The sequence below is a fragment of the Hetaerina americana genome, unplaced genomic scaffold (genome assembly GCF_022747635.1).
Source record: "Hetaerina americana unplaced genomic scaffold, ioHetAmer1.1.p SCAF_2, whole genome shotgun sequence".
Taxonomy (NCBI): Eukaryota; Metazoa; Arthropoda; class Insecta; order Odonata; family Calopterygidae; genus Hetaerina; species Hetaerina americana.
Window position 1 is genome coordinate 69816507 of NW_027286763.1, and position 6528 is coordinate 69823034.

Here is a 6528-nt window from a genome sequence, read left to right on the forward strand (position 1 = left end):
TTATATATATATAAATTAGAAAGCAGCTATCAAATGTTTATATGTACTTTACTTTATGACAGTCATTTTCATGACTCATTTAATTACCGTAAATGCCGCTAACAGCTGAATGTCATGCAATAATTGGTTGAAGCTGACTTCACAGTTTTCTGCAGTAAAAAAATGGCGTGGTAGTGCACTTGGTTGAACATGCTGCTACCGATGGCATGGGCCGGGCTCAAATGCGGGAGACCCCTATGGACAACCGACTTTTATCTAAGCTTCGTGATGATTTGGTTATCAGAGAAGCCTGAGAAACCACAGGTAGCCCAAGGATATGAACTAGCCCACCTATGGCAATGTGTGGATTTCACACGCTGAAAGAGAATGGTACGATGTAAGCTCTACCCTTGCCTTGTAAACAAACCTTCGAAATTATCACCGTGGTTTTTTTTAAGTGGAAGGCTATTGGAAAGGAAAGACTGGTCTTTGAAAGATATTTATTTTAATGCGTACATGTGTGCATAATTATATTTATACGTTATCTTCAAAATTTAAAACTGTTTTCATAAATAACACTTATAAGATTTCTGTCACATACATACTTTGAGCAAAATGTAGTAGAAATATTAACGAAAAATTGTGACGCCGACAGAAGTGATCAAGGTACACATATGGTCTGAAGAAACTGAAAAACTATAATCTTACCCATTTACAACTTGTAGGCGCCCACCGACCTTCAGTTTCAAGCATTTACCCAAATAATGCGTTGTAGTAATACGACATAAGCGCTTATTCTTATGCACTCGCTTCAAACGAATTCGTTTGGCACGAATTTGATATGTATGATAATCACGAAACGATTCTCGTTTCACAAGAGAGACTTGAGAAGCATCATCATGAATTAATTGGTCCACTCATCTATGGCGAAATTAGTCGCCGAAACGACCTCGTATTCTGTGCTGTCGTGTTGCCATTCAATAGCTTCTGTCCCTCTGGATATACACCGGTATGTAGCCCGGGATGTGCGGGAGAGGGTTCTGAGGGTGCGGCACGTGGTTCCGCAGGTAATGCCTGTCCACGACCCTCTTCGCGGACACGGCTTTCAGGACGCCTTTTGGTGCGGCCTCTACGCCGGGCGACGCGACCACGGCTGCGTGACCGAGATCAGCACAGTTACCTGCAGGGGACATAGAGAAAACAGTTTATAGATCTGAGAACTGGCAGGGAACTCTTTTTTTCTTTGTAAAACTATTGAATGAATTTAACTTTAAATTATAATACATAACTTCCTATCCTTTCTGTTCCATACGTAAATGGTGTGACAAGTTTAAGTATGCAGAAATTGTTAATCATTTAGATACCCAGGAATCGAAAGAAATTAATCGAATAAATATGCAATTGAAATGCCGAAAAAAATAAATTTCTCTGTTTTACAATTTTAACTAAGATTAGCAAACAAAAAATGAAAGTTAAACATACAGTAGTGGATTGCGAAAGGGGGAAAATAAGTAGTAGTATTTATTTTCATTATTATTATAGTTATTAACTCTATTATTATTAACTCTGACTTTCTCCATTGAGTTTATATTAATCTTAAGTAAATCACAGTAAGAATAGTTATGTAGTTATATGTAATAAAAGAAATGAGCAATTGAAAGATATTTTCTAAAGCTGGTAATATTTAAATCCCTTCTTGGTGCCTATGGATAGCAATCCGGGCACAGACCTGCCCCCCCGAGAGGATGATAAACTGCGGACAGCGTTAGGTAAATAAATTTCTTATGCTAAATTCTTAGTAACAATAATCGTTCTCCCTAAATATTCCCGTTAGCGTTTTCTTCGAAATTACGTGATTAATCTGCAGAGGCGTGAGGAGCAACTCGGTTTTCTCAGCTCAATTCAGCGGAATTATGTTGGAGCTTACTATTAAGCTCCAACAAATAATTCCAATGAGAATTGGGTCTGATTCCTTCCAGTTCTCTAGCGAGGGAAGGCATGAATGAGTTCACATAGAAATTACACCAATAAACGCAATGACATGTTTTTCTGCCGGTGATTTGAATCTGTGCTCCTGAGGGCATTGTTTTTTCAGCCGGTCTGCACGAAATGAGAAAGAAAAATAACGGGTCTCCCGGCGGAGATGAAAACGGGAATTCTGAGCGAGTTGTATTATTTTAAATGGATTCCAAGAAAGAAGTGAGCAAAGAATTTTGATGTAAAATTAGAATTTCCTTCTTTGAAAACGGGTCAAACATCTGGCAGGAGACGTTCCAGAGAAAATATCTGCGGGGGCTATATACTTTGTAAATTTTAATTATGACATAAAGCACCAAATTTATTAAACTCAAGAACGTTCTTCAATTATCTTCAAAATAGCTCTCAACTATTTTATGCAATACTAAAATTTCATCACAATTATTCCGTTTATTTTTTTAAGCTACATTATATGTCAACGTCTCTTTCATTGAAATAGTTATTACTTAGGGTATATGTTAAAAAAGTACTTTCAATAAATTGTATTTATTATCAAATTGATATAATAGCATTACTTATCACGATTGGATACCGAACTCGTAATATTTAAGTGTTTGGAAGAGGCTTAAATAAAACAAATATAGTTTTGAAGAAATGACGTATTCTGTTGCGAAATTGGTTAGATTTAATTTTGCCGCTTATTTTGAAAAATAGTATTAATTTTTAAAAAGTATTCTCTTGTTTGTAGAGGATAACATGTTTGATAATTCACTGATTAATAAATTGTTTGTAGTTTTTAAATTTAAAGAACTACCTATGAGTTAATTTAGGAGACCGAGAATGCTGGAACGAGCATTCATTTTCCTCCTCAGCCCTCAATTTGACTCAATATTGGGTGCAGTTTACGGACACTGGAAACACAGTACGATCTCAAAGTGATTGCCAGAACGTTAGGTAATGTGTCAGGATGCAAAATCTTCAAAATAATATTTAAAAACTACCTTAATTTACAGGTCGGTATATTTTCTACTTTCTTTATTTGAAACGAATTCAATATGGAATGCTTTGACTCAATCACGTGTAGCACCACAACTAAATATTGACCGTCATGTCGTTTGCTGCGTTTTTTGCGTCAAATACTTATGCCATGATCCCATCCGTCTATTATTAAGGCCGTTGTCTCTGCTATTCATCCTCAAACCCCCTGACTAGCTCTTTGTCCTAAGCATTCCTTCCCCATGGAACAATCTCCAAATCTACGACTCTCTCGAACGAGTGGCATGAGAAGAACACAATTGCTTTATTCATAAAAGCACGAGAATGAAGAGAAATATTTTCTTACTACCACATCTATTCATTTATTCATAATGTACTGCAAGCCAGCAGTCTAAGGGATATCGGGCTGATTGCTCCGTCTTGACTGGTGTCTAAATACTTAAAGGAAGTCATAATGTACCAGCCAGACCAATTTCCATTTTGCACTGCATTACTTATCATATATATCAACTTTATTAAGTTTATTTCTAGTAATACAGAAAAACTCATATCGAATCGTGAATTTTATCGTTTGAGGAAAATGCTTTTTTTTAAATCTCAAGCGACCCCACAGACACCCATGCCATGAAAATATTTCACTTGTCATGAAAATCTTCACCTTTCTACGGTTCCTAACCACCTAACTTGACACGATAGTGATAACCACGGCACGGCTTAATCGTGCGACCTTTTATCGGCCGTATACGAAATTTAACTGTTATAGCAGAAATATAAGATTGGGCTCTACAACATTCATGCCTGAGAGGGAATTAGAAATTGCGACCTATGGATTTACAAACGAATACATCAAGAAACAAGGTAACACGGCCAGCTGATCCTATTGGATAACTGGAGACTAACAATCGATACACCAAGAGTGATAAAGATACGGCTAATCCTTCATAACTCTGCGCAAACGCTGTGTAGACATCTGGTACATTCGTAAGTACATGTACTTGTGCATGTTAGTTGCTAGTATGTGTATTTGCATGTGAGTAACTTAAAATGAGTTTTGAGTACATGAATATATTCGTCTGTGTGGTTCTGAATTTGCATGCTTTTGTTTTTTTTGCATGAGGTTGCATTCTTTTTTACGGGTGGTGTCCTAACACTCCCCGCAACGCTCCCTTGCGGCGGCTTGCGGGATAATGTGTAGATGAATTCTCGGAACGCGACAATTTTCGAGGTCTTATGGGGATGAGGTAGATCAACTTTGAATTCGGCACCAAAGTCGTGCATAACCATCGGACTGAAATAAATAATTTTGAGATGGAATACATACAACAGAGGAGGAAACGAGGGATTTGGAGGATAGAAGATACGGGATTGGGTCTTCGTCGAGGAAGAGAGGGTGTAGATGAGAGGAGAGGAAGATGGTTGAGAGAAAGAGAGTTGAACGGCCGGGCAAGCGGGATGCTCGAAGAACCGGATCTTCCGGCCAACGCAATTCCCCGAACCGTCTCCAAAGACCACAAAAAGGAGGAAGGGGATGGGGGAAAGGAAGAATAAAAAAAGAAGGCCGAGTGCCACCTCCTGAGTGTTCACTACAGTACAGTAACCTCGTAAGGCCCTCAAGGTCGGATTTAGATTGCAATACCGCGAATGAGATCATTTATGTCCCACAACTGGTGCTATCAGATTGCTCCCAACCGTGCTAGTTCTGGCACCCGAGGCAGGCGTTAAGAGAGGAAAGAAAAGAATCTGGCCAGGAAACTTTACGGCGGGAGATGGAACCTGCGATTAAGAGGTTTCCTGGGATAATTTTTAGCTGAAAACCGGTTATACGGCAATAGCACGTCATATTAGTCGTTCGGGAACATTGCAATAACGAGCGCACATTACATCGTTCAGAAATTATCTTTAGTGTAAAAATTTGATCAATTGATGCTGAAACATTCTTACTTTTTCTTGAAATGAATGGTTGACATCTTGAGTAAATTTCTTCAAATAACTGAATGTTATTCTAATATCATAAAGGGCTATAGTATATTATCAAGTATATCCATACATTTTGCTTGGTAGGTGCACACATTGTTTGAAAATAAGTTTTCACCCAAATGAAATTTGAGAAATGTTAATACACAAGAGTTAAAATGTTTTTGTACCATCTTCCTCCGATTCATCCAGATCGGCATGGATGAACGTTTAATAGTAGAAGCGTAAGTGAAGTCGAAAGAAAAAATAACATACCTTAATACCCATATTGTATCCTCAACTATCGTACACAGAGAAAATATTAAAACTTGAATACGTTAATTGTAATTCATGCACAAACGGTCAGAGCAGTATAATATTCATAAACTTAAACAAGTAAAAATATTAGAATTATATAGACTAATCATATTTATTTCTGAAGACATTGCACTAAATTTATCTAACTATTCATGGAACAAAAAATGGTAAATATTATAAATATCCTTTTATTTAGAACGATTCTCGTCAAGTGAGTTTTAAACGGAGAAAATCCATTAACGCGTAGAATTCTTACATAAATTTGACAAACAATTCCATTTTATCATTCGCAAAAAATAATCATTTATCATTTAAATACCAGGATTAAAGACCGATTTGGCACACTAGTGAAAAAGTTACCCTGAGGGAATTAAGCTTTGGCGTTCACACTCTTAAATGTATGTATATACTTAAATTAATGAAGTAACCAAGTTAAATTAGCAGCAATGCGTACCCACATAATGCAATTTTTATGCAAAGGTATTTTGCGAATGCGTATCAATCATTCCACCGAATGTATTCCTGTGTTGACTTTTTCAAGTTAAGGCTTTATATGGAAGGATATATAAGTACCAAAGGTAGAAAGGGACCGTATGGCCACTAAGCGTGATCATTGATCGCCTTTGCGTGGTCTCTATATCGTTATCTAAAGCGCGATTTTCTTCCTCAGGGCATTCCGCGACCACTGATGAATCTGCGACTCGGATGAATCGTGATAGCGCCGAGAATGGCTGAACGTCACGTTCTAGGGTAATATAAGGAAGATTGATCGGAGGGAAGTTATTAAGTACCAATCCTACACGTTAATACGATAACGCACGCGTGTTTATCAGGGTTTCAGTATCGTGCTACGAGAAGCTATATACTCAGTTAGCTCACCGTTCGCGAGGAACGCCAGCAGGATGGCGGCGGCCAGAAGCAGCACAGAGCCCCGGGTGAGACCCATCTCGGAGCCGATCGGGAGGGTGTGCCACGCCCGGTGTGCGATGGAAGGTTTGCTCCGCGCGATCCTCCTGCGGCAGATGCGGTTTCCCCTCCTCGCCCCCTGCGCTAATGAGAACCCGGCCCCTTCTGCAGTGATGCCGATGATGGCGCAGTCCCGCGTCCCACGGGCGTCCTTTATATATACATATATATATACGTTGACTCCATCAACTTCGCTTCTACCACCACCACCGCCCTACCCCCTTCTGCATCTCCCTCGCTCCCATCCTTCCCCCAACCGCCCCCACCCCAGTCTCTGCCCGGCCCCTGAACCCTTCCCCACCTCCTCTCGTAGCATTCTAAAAATAATAAAAAAATATC

General features: G+C 39.0%; 1 long non-coding RNA gene across 1 annotated transcript; it reads right to left on the reverse strand.

Moving 5' to 3' along the window:
• Positions 1–462: 462 nt before the first annotated feature.
• On the reverse strand, positions 463–6319 carry LOC139687739 (uncharacterized). The gene is made up of 2 exons (XR_011700655.1): positions 6103–6319; positions 463–1159 (listed from the first exon to the last, which is right to left on the reverse strand). It is a non-coding gene; the product is annotated as an uncharacterized lncRNA (long non-coding RNA).
• Positions 6320–6528: the final 209 nt, after the last annotated feature.